Consider the following 11,728-nt stretch of genomic DNA (forward strand, 5'->3'; position numbering starts at 1 on the left):
TGAAGACCCAAATACCAATTTATGAATTTCAGTCTGAATTTATCAATTTGTATGAATTTCATCACACAATTCCAACCTTTTACTGTTACTTCATAAATTTTTGACATTTTTGGCTTCTCAGTTGGTCCACTATAGCCAATTTGCTCTGATACCAGCTGAAAGATCCCTGCCCCCTCTGCGCAACAGATTCGGGGATGCTAGCAATGGAAGTAGCACTCCTTGCACGGTGCAGGGTTCTCTCACTCGAGGCCTCGCCCACCACGGATATATCCGAACAAGAGACTAATCCCTTGGTTCTTCCAAAATCGAACCTGGAAAAACTTCCTTTGTCCAGAAAGCACGGGCGATTCCTCTAGGATATTTTTACTCTAACGTAGTCAAGGTCATTACTGACCAAACTCATCCGACCAAACCTAAAGTCACTTGGATCATAGAGATCAAGGAAGAGACTTGCACTTGGATCATAGAGATCAACGCTTTTTCCCCCATCGAGAGGCACATCTGTTGATTCCTTTTTCCATAGAACAATTACTATCCGAGATTTACTTCATCTAGCGTACTACAACAGAATTGAGTTTCATTTTACGGATCCATCAGTCCAGCCTAACCCCATCCAGTCCCATGGGTTAGCCAACCGCCCAACCATTGTAGTGATAGGATCCAATTAAGAATTTGGTTAGGTTTTGTCCCGGGTACCAGGGAAAAGATTTCCCAGGCCCCCTAGCCGAATAGTCATGCAAATTTAATGCCAGTTATACCACTTACACACCCAATATGAGATTGCCTTTTTCACAGATTCATCAATCTTTAAAACAATCATTTAATGAAGCCATTGATTTCAAATCATTCCTTCATCGAAGTATCTATGGCATCATTGGCAACCAGAACACTCTCATCACCTGTCCACTCAGGGGCCTTTTCGATAGTTCTTAGCTCATAGTACCCAGCAATATATTCACTTATAAAAATTCAAGATGGAATCTCCATTGAAGATCAGCAAGATCAACCAACAGATCCATATAAAAGAGCCATGGACTCATCCGTTGAGGGCCAGCAAGGTCAATCAAAACCAGATCCATGCCCGGTTTCAGAAAACAACTCTTACTCCTTATTCCAATATCTTCCAGGATGCACGTGTGGGTATCTTTGGCGACCCAGAGCCCGAGCACCATGGTCAGCACCCTCTAGGATCCTTTGCAGGTCACCTAGCGCTTCACTCATAGGCCGCTTCCTTGGTCCCTCATCCACCACACCGAAAGCTCACCATTTAATTCGAATCGAGGCTGGTCAAGACCTCGGTCGACCTTGCTACGCGAGATGTGCTCTGTTGACTCTCCGTCAATGGTTGCAACTTTATCAGTTAGGTCTCCACGACCTTATTCACAAGAGAGTCAAAATGCTTCCCGAGCATTCTTGACATAAAACAGTCATTTACAAACAGGTCACAAATACAGTTTCCATAATGAACTCTCGTCTTTCCACATTGTTCCACGTCAATCCATATTACTTAATCCACATCCAATTCATATGTGTACCCATTCTCATCCAATCACATCATTTTCCATCTCATCACATCAGATTCATTCACATCACATATCATCCATTCACATCCCATATTATTCACTCACATTCTGATTCACATGACATCACATCTCATTCATTCTCATCCCGATTCACATCACATTACATCTCATCCATTCACTCACATATCGACATCACATCCTTTCACATACACATTCTCATTCATTTTTCCACATCCACATCCACATCCATATCCACATCCATACATCTACATCCATATATCTACATCCATATCCACATACACATCCACATCCACATCCATACATCCACATCCACATCCTCATCCATACATCCACATCCATATCCACATCCATACATCTACATCCATATCCGCATACACATCCACATCCATTCTTCCACATACACATACACATCCACATCCATACATCCACATCCATATATCTACATCCATATCCACATCCATACATCCATATCCACATCCACATTCATACATCCACATCCATGCATCTACATCTATATCCACATCCATACATCCACATCCACATCCACATCCATACATCCACATCTATACATCTACATCCACATACACATCTACATCCATACATCCACATCCATACATCTGCATCCATATCCACATCCATACATCCATATCCATACATCCACATCCATATATCTACATCCATATCCACATCCATACATCTACATCCACATCCATATCCACATCCATACATTCACATACACATCTACATCCATATCCACATTTATTCATTCTCATACACATGCATACCCTTTCTTTCACATATACATCCGCATTCACATCCAATTACATCCCATACTCATCTTATCACATCTGTTCTCATCCTATCCCATCTCATACACATCTTATCGCATGTGTTCTCATCCTATCCCATCCCATACACATATCTTATTGCATCCCATTTACATATTATCACATCCCATACACATCTTGTCACATCCATTCACATGCTATTCCCATATAATAGCTTTTTCTAGATTGATACCGATAATAGGACTTTTTCTAAACTTCTGCCAATTGCTTGGCCTAGTTAAAGATTCTTTTTCTGACAACTATTTCCATATTCCTTCTCAATTCCTCAATTGAATTATATTCAATATTCTTCTTTTGAATAAAAGAATTCATGAGATTTGTAGAAATCAATTCTACCCATATTTTCACTTTTGGTAAATAATCATAAATCGAATTATACTAAAAATTTCTCTTCTTCCCATTTAATTTCTTGGATCCCAATTACCATGGGAATTTCTCTTTTTGCATTTGATTATTTACATTCCAATGTCATGGGAATTCCTCTTTTCCCATCAATTATTTCTCATAAAATAAATTTATCTAAATTAAAATATCCATTACTTCGATATGCTAGAAATTTCTCTTTGCCCATCTAAATGATGGAATTCCAAATGTCATAAGAATTCCTCTTTTGACATTTAAATATTTCTCATAGATAAATAAATTTATCTAAAAATTCATCTTTGAATTTAAATAAATTATCCCATAATTTCAATATACGAGGAATTTCTCTTTTCCCATCCAATTGATGGAATTCCAAATGTAATAGGAATTCCTCTTTTAACATTTAATTATTTCTCATAGATAAATAAATTTATCTAATAATTTCAATATACTAGGAATTTCTTTTTTCCCATCCAACTGATGGAATTCCAAATGTAATAGGAATTCCTCTTTTATCATTTAAACTTATCTATGCAAAAAGATAAATTTAACTAAATTTTCTCTTGAAAATTAAATAAAAATCTTCATTAATTCCTTTGCACTAGGAATTATACTTTCCTTATTTAAATATTTGAATTTCAATATGGTGGGAATTCCTCTTTCATTTTATTTACATAAAATATACATTATATTAGTATTCTAAATTTTTCTCTTAATTCTTTGGAATACATGGATTTCCATTATCATGGGGATTACTCTTTTAACATAAAAATAAATTACTAGAATTTCTCTTTTTTCTAATTTATTAATTAAGCATAAATATAAAAATTAATTTCTCCATGATTTCAGTGAGAATCATTCAATTAATCTAGGATGATAACTCCTAGAATATGGTAGGAAGTCCTCTTTTCATATTATGAATGAAAATATTTTATGTGTTTATTTTACAAAAATTTTGCCATAGCTCCGCTACTATTACTGATAATTCTAATTGAAAGAATGAAGTTTAATTTTATTGATAAGATTAGAATGACCACTAATTGGATCATTATCCAATTATGGATTGATTCATAATTTCTCTATGAAATAAATATCATAAAAGCATTAAAAAACCATTCTTTTGGCCTCCAATTAGACAAGCATAGAAATTACTTTTGGATTAAAGAAATGCTTCATGAGAAGCTTTATTTGGATTGAGAATAGGTCATAGAAATGACCTATTCTCAAAGAGAGAGAGAGAGAGAGAGAGAGAGAGAGAGAGAGAGAGAGAGAGAGAGAGAGAGAGAGAGAGAGAGAGAGAGAGAGAGAGAGAGAGAGAGAGAGAAATGCTTAAAAACCATTAAAATTAAGCATAAATAAAAATTTATGTGTTTCTTTATTACAATTCATAAAAGAACTTCAATAGTAATCAAAAGCCATTCAAATTAAAGCTTCTCAATCTTGAGAGGGATTGAGAAGAGAAGCATTTGGAGTTTTAATAAGAAAAAGATAATAATCCACACATTACCTTCTAATTTACTTGATTCTTTGATCACAATAGAGGCCCCAAACCAATCAATTGGTTTGGTATGTTGTAGAAGTCACCAAGGAAGATTGAAGGGAGAGAGAAGCTCCAATCTCTTCAATTTTGTAGAGCCTTTTAGAGGATAATAGAAAATATCATTATTTCAGCATAATACTGGCATAGTATAGCTCTCATATTTTCTTACAAAGGGCTAAGGATCTATTTATAGGTGAGGGAGGCCTCTAACCAAGTCCAACTAATTTTTAGAATTTTCCAGGTTCAGTTTGGTTGAATTTGGACAAGATTTGGACCTAGTTTGGTTCCCTTTTGATTTGGTTTGATCCAAGAGAGAGGAGAGAGAATAATATCACAATATTTTTTAGTTTAAAACTCCACCACACATATGAAATAGACACCTCCTTGAAGGGCCCCCTTTTCCTTACACATGTGTCAAAAATGAATCATTATATCCAAAATATCTTATTTTTTTAGTAATACTCATAGTTTTTTTACTAATAAACCTTGTCCTTAGTCAACTGTTCATCTTATGTGAGCATTTACTCATTTTTGGGGGTTTTTCTTTTATAAATTGGATTTATCTCCTCCCCACGCATGGATTGATCCTATTGGCACATAGGAACCTTAATTGGACCATAATCCAAATTTTTTTGAAAATCTAGACCCTTAGGTTAAGGTCCTTTATACCTATTTCCAATTAATTCCAATTGCACATTGGAAAGTTCTTTTGAATTTCTGTTCAAGGAAACCCATTTTAGACACTAGGAGGATTTTCATATCCAAAAATATCTCAATTTTGGACTACCTCCCTCTAGACATTTTCTCTCTCTAGGTCAAAACAAGGTAAAACAGAATCTCTCTTTTATTTCAGAGAGGGGAATAATTATAAGATCAGAAAGGGAGGTTCTTACACCTGTACACCTTAAAAGCTGTGGGGGAGGAATCTTACACGATGAACCCAAGATACTCAACATTTGCTCTTCTTAGCATAGAGTTTGTGTCTGCACAGCAATTGCAAAACCCTACGCACGTGCTCCTCATGCTCTTCCATTGACTTGGAGTAGACTAAAATGTCATCAAAAAAGACAAGCACAAATTCATCCAAGTAAGGACGGAATATATCTTGCATTAGGCAGTTGAAGGTTGCAAGAGCATTGGTTAATCTGAATGACATTACAGTAAACTCATAGTGGCCATAACGGGTATTGAAGGCTATCTTGGGTATATCTGCTTCCTTGACTCTGATCTGATAGTAACCAGACCTCAAATCTATTTTTGAGAAAACTTTGGCCCCATGAAGCCTATCAAGAAGCTCGTCGATGCGAGGGATAGGATACTTATTCTTGATAGTGACTTGATTTAGCCCTTGATAATCTATGCAAAGGCAAAGATTACCGTCCTTCTTTTGGAAAAGAACAGGTGCTCCCCCAAGGAGAGCTACTGGGGCGTAGAAATCCTTGCTCAATGAGTTGAGAAAGTTTCTCCTTAAGTTCAATGGCTTCAGGGAGGGACATTTTATAGGGTGTTTTTGAGATGGGTTGAGCTCCAGGGATCACCTCGATTTCATGATTGACTTCTCGAGGAGGCGGTTAGGAAAGATGTCAGAGAATTCTTAGAGCCAAGAGGGTTCAGTCTCCTTACTAGGTTCAACGGTTTTCTTGAGCTTGACTAGGAAAACTTGTTGTCCCTTACGCACTCCCTTGAGAAGATGTTTTGCCTTGACTACCCTAGATTTAGGTTTACCTGTTTTCCCTTGAATGGATACTACTTGGCCATGCCCATTTTCAAAAGTGATATTCCCATGGTTATAATGAATGCTAGCTTTGTTTGCAATTAATCAATCCATCCCAAGGATTCCATCATAAATTCCTAATGACAGGACTCTAAAGTGGCCCGTGAGTTTGCTCATTACCCAGCTCAAAATCAAGGTTTCCTACAGAGTGGTGAGATACTACTTCTTTTCCACTAGCTAACACTATAATCATTCTTCTAGCTGTTTTTTGACCCAAGTTTAATTTTTGCAAACACCTAGGAGAAAGAAATAAATGGGTACTCCCACAATCAATCAAAAGCTAGAATGGCTTACTGCGATGAGTGGTGTTGGGATTTGGATTACACCAAATTGTTGATTTGGACCTTGATGTTCTACCGCGCATGGACGGTTGTGCGCTCTTCTTCAGCCATTTCCAAGGTCGGTTTTTCACTTATAGTACAGGCAGTTCTAGCAAATACTCCTCCATGGCCTCTACCACGTCCATCACTTCTTGCACCTTGGTGGATAGGGGTTCCATAGCCTTGATTTCCTTTGCCACCTTGGGGAAACGATGTTGCCAGCTTGGGATAGTTCGCCCTAAAGTGTCCCAGCTCATTACATTCAAAACATAGACGGCCTCCTCTGGAAGAAGCAGCATACGAGCAAGGAGCAAAGGAGTTGCTTTCCTGCCCCTCAGTTGTAGTAGGGGAAATTCTGTTGGGGTTTCATGTAGGACTACTCTTTTGGGTTTGCCTCTCAAGGGTAAGATCTCTTTTGAGGCTTAGCCTTGTCGGTCTTCAGTTCTTTCCTTGTCGGTCCTCAGTTCTTTCACAATAGGCTTTCACAATAGGCTTTGATCTTATGAGAGCATCCTGTAACGTGCTTGGCCTCATTGCTTCAAGGCAAGAATCTAAGGGTTCATTTAAACCTTGGCAGAAATGTAGCTGGGGCATACTTTCAAAGAGTGATAAACTTGGAATAGTAGCCCTCAAGAGTTAAGCTGCACTACTTGAGACAAAAAGTCATTCATCTTTATGGATTCATGGGATGGGGGAAGATATCTTTCCTTCACGGCCTGCTTGATGTCTTCCCATGTTTGAGACTGCTCGACAACTCCCTTGTTGTCATCGTGGTACCATTGTTTCCACCAGAGTTTAGCATCTTCGGAGAGGCAGAACCGTGCAAGCATAGATTGATTCGCTGCCCCAGTACGGCAGCAGAGAAATAATCGTCAGTCACCTCAATCCAAACTTCAGCATCCTTTTCAATCTTTGAACATTCTCCTTTAAAGGAGGGAGGTTGCATTTGCTTGAGGAGGAGCTTCTTCTCCTGGGGATATCGGTGTACAGCGCATTGGGAGCACATTGGGAAGTGGAGGCTGATCGTGTTGTCCATCATTGTAAGATTAATTTTTTTTAAAGATTACAAGATTCATACTTTGCACAACGCTTAAGCTTTTTTGAAAGTAAAACATTGAAATCATTTTATTTTCCAAATATTTACAAAGACAAGTTTTATTACAAAGACTAGTCTTATTCATCCCCATGAAGGGAAATTCTTAAGCTCGACAATGACATAAGGGTAGAGCAGTCCACATAGGTGAAGTATGGGGGTTCTATTGTAGTTTCTAAGACTCGAAAAACTGATGGTAACGGTGGTAGACTCTGGATTGGGCTAGGTCCCAACACAGCTACTCTGTCGGAGAAGTAAGATCTGCAGCATCACTTAGTCATACACCTAGCGATCTTGTGGTATGTGAATCCCATCTATAGTCACAGAGGTGTCGGCGGGCCTGGGAGTACCCACAAACCAAAATAAACGGACCATCTTCAACTTTTCAATCCAACAAATCCGCTTTAGGTCGGTGGTAAGGTTCCCAACTCGATCCGCTGCTCGGATGAAGAAATATATCGGCCCCCCGAGACTCCAGAAATCTTTACCACATCCTCTTTCTAAAACATTCCTCCCCAACCCCTCAAGATGTCTAGTTTCTTCCCCTGTAATCAATCCCCTTTTCAGAATAATAAAAAGATCTTGTTTCTACCTGTTTTGGCCTAGAGAGAGAAAATGTTCTAGAGAGAGGTAATTTAGCTTAGATTCCCCCAAAATAGAAGTTTAAAAAAAATTCCTAAGGTGCATTAGAAATAAATTATACTGTGCAAAAAAGACCTTAGCCTAAGGGCCCAGATTTTCTAAAAATTTTGGATTAAGGTTCTGATGAACCAATAAGATTAATCCAAATGTAGGGAGGAGATAAATTGAAGAATAAAAGAACCCCCCTCCCAAAATGAGTAAATGCTCACCTAAGATGAAGAGTGGACTAAGGACCAAAGAAAAGATTAAAAAAACTAAATTTTGACACCTCAGAGTGCGGATCTTCCCTCATGAAGGAGGTGCCTTTTTTCTCATCATTACCCCAATTTTAAATCAATTAATTGAGATATTTCATCTCTCCTCTCTCCTATTTCAAGTCTAGTTCCAAAAAGTAAGCTAAACTGACCCAAAAATGGTCAAAAATTGACCAAACTGATCTGGAAAATTCTAGAATCAGTTTGCTTGGTTTGAGGCTCACTTTTTCCTATAAATAGAAGCATCCCGCTATGTAAAAGCTTAATGGTGTTTATGCACTGTTACTCTACTCCTACCCTGAGCCATTTACATTTGATAATTCAATTATTTTTGGCCTAATCCTCTCCAAAGTAATTGGTGGCCACTCTTGCTTTAAACAAGAGTAGAACCCTCAATCCTTCAAGCCAAAGGAAAGCTTACAGCTCCATGTAAGCTAAATTTTTTTACTTTTTTAATTTTAAATTCTATGGTTTTCTTGATTTTCACGTTTTACTACTGGTTGAAGTAAATTCAAATGCTATGCCTTGATGAAAAGGCCACACCCTTCTCTTCTTTACATTCCAGTCTTTCTTTATGCTAGAATGATTAACAAAAAGATTTAATTAAACTTTTCTTATTGTTTAATCTCTTGAATTTTAAAAATTATGTAGATTAGAGTCCTATACATCTAAATTGGGTTAATTTAAGTCAATTAAAGAATGTAAAAAAATGAGAAATGGTCAGCCATACAAAGGAGATTATGGTAAAATTTTTTAGAATTTTATGGAAAAGAAAGTTTGTTTTTATCTTATTCCAAAAGAGTAATTCCCACCATTGGTGCATTCTAAAAGAAATATTCTAATTACTCCATATACATATTCACCTATGAATATGCATGGATATCACTGACATTAATTATTAAAATTGATTTCTATGCATAGAAAGATGCATAATGAAAATATTTTATTATAAAAGTGTTATTTTCATTAAATTTAATTTCTATGCATAGAAAGATGCATAATGAAAATTTTTTTATTATTAAAAAGTTATTTTCATTAAATTTAATTTCTATGCATAGAAAGATGCATAATGGAATTTTTTTTATTATAAAAGTGTTATTTTCATTAAATCTAATTTCTATGCATAGAAAGATGCATAATGAAATTTTTTTTATTATAAAAGTGTTATTTTCATTAAATTTAATTTCTATGCATAGAAAGATGCATAATGGAAATTGTTTTATTATAAAAGTGTTATTTTCATTAAATTTAATTTCTATGCATAAAAAGATGCATAAATGAAATTTTTTTATTATAAAAGTGTTATTTTCATTAAATTTAATTTCTATGCATAGAAAGATGCATAATGGAAATTTTTTATTATAAAAGTGTTATTCTTATTAAAATTGATTTTTATGCATAGAAAGATGCATAAAGGAAATTTTATTATAAGAGCGTTGTTCTTGTAAAAATTGATTTTTACGCATAAATAGATGCATAAAGAAATTCTTTTTATTTGTTATTCCTATTAAAATTGATTTTATGCATAAATAGATGTATAAAAGGATTTTTTTAAAGTGTTATTTTGATTGAAGTTGATTTTTATGCATAAATAGATGCATAAAGAATTTTTATATCAAAATTAGAATTCTCTTAAAGTCTATGTTTAAATTCTATGAGAAATTGATAAATGAATAATTAAATACTCTAAGAGAGTAAATTCTATCGTTTTATATTGACACGGTTTGTAAAAAGAAAATTTAGGAAATCTATCGAAGTCAAAATATTCAGATAAATGATTAATTTACTCCTCATTGGAATTAGTAACTAATTTCTAAATTAGTAACTAGTTTAGAAATCAGTTAAGTGAATATTCAAAGAATGAAATTCAGTAATTTAGTAACTAAATTATCAAACCTTTTTGAGAAAGGTAGTTCAGGAAAAATCTTATTAGACTCGAACCCTGAATCAGACTATGACCAAGACCAAACTCTTTCATCACTTTCGTGGAAAGAAGATGTGACCAGTTTAGAAAAATACACTTAAAACTCTCACCAAATCTGAAACTAAGTTTGAGACCCTTCAAATTGATATGTGGATCAAGGTTACAGAATTCGAGGAATTATGTTATGAAATTTAGTAATTCGATCAAGAAGTTTTGGGGATACTAATTCAAGAAATACTCCTTGTATTCAAATGAAAATCAAACTGAAAACTTGCATAGAAACCCTGTTTTCTTAAAGGATTGTCTTACACCAGAATGCTAGAGGGAACATTTGGTATATGTTTTTCTAAGGGAAGTTCGGTTAAAATAGCTGGCAAGAAAGGACAGGTTACACGGGAAAGCCTGCCCAGGTCTTGACCAGCCTCGGTACGGTTAAAATGGTGTGCTTCCGGTACGATGGACGAGGGCCGACGAAGTGGTCCCTGAGTAAAGTGCCACGATACCTAAGGAGGATCCTGGAGGGTTCTGACCAGGCGATGCACGGGCTCGCGGTGCCTAGGACACCCATGCGTATGTCATGGAAGATGATGGACGAAATGATTACTGGATCTCATTGTGCTGACTAACTGGTCTCAACGGAGATGCCAGAGTGATACTGTTTTTTTTTAGAAACAAGGGACTGGATAGAATTTTTGAGTTATGACATTTGTAACCAATAACTGTTTGTCAATGGATTATTTTATATGTTAAAGTTTTTAAAAGAGGAGTGTGTGCATATCTGTATTCGAAAGCAAAAGTTAAGAAAGGCATTCAATTATGGGTGGGTGAGTAATTGTCTGGTTCTACCGATTCCAGTGGTTGGGTGGTGGCTAACCCATGGGCCGAATGGGGTTAGGCTGGAATCAGTGGAGTTTTAATAATGAAATCGAAATAATAGGAATACGCTTAGAACTCGAGTAGTTTTTTAAAAAATAAACCTGAAGACTCTCAAATGATTAGATCAACGGTTGTGCCTGATTGCGGTTAGGGAAAAAGCGTTGATTTCTTCAAGTTAAGTCTGTAATAGTTTTTCTTCTATCTGGTTTAATCAGGTGAAGGATAGTTTAGTCTCTTGACCCCGTTAAGAAAATCAATAAGGTGGAGTCATCCCCGTTTTCCAGGCAAGGGAATTTTTCCCGATTTCGGTTTCAGAATGACCACCAGATTAGTCTCGTGTCTGGACATTCGTGGGCAAGGCCTCGAGTGGGAAACCCTGCCCCATGCAAGAGGAAGCTACTTCCGCTGCTAACAACCAGGAATCTGGTGCGCGGAGGGGGCAGAGGAGTCTCACAGCACTGTTTTAAACTTATGAAACAATAGCAAAAATTGCCTAAAATTTTAAAGTAAATCTGGGAAATAATGTTTTTACTTGCTAAGATTATGTTTG

This window comes from Cibotium barometz, chromosome 59 (assembly GCF_041138505.1).
Source record: "Cibotium barometz isolate CiBa-2024 chromosome 59, ASM4113850v1, whole genome shotgun sequence".
Classification (NCBI taxonomy): Eukaryota; Viridiplantae; Streptophyta; class Polypodiopsida; order Cyatheales; family Cibotiaceae; genus Cibotium; species Cibotium barometz.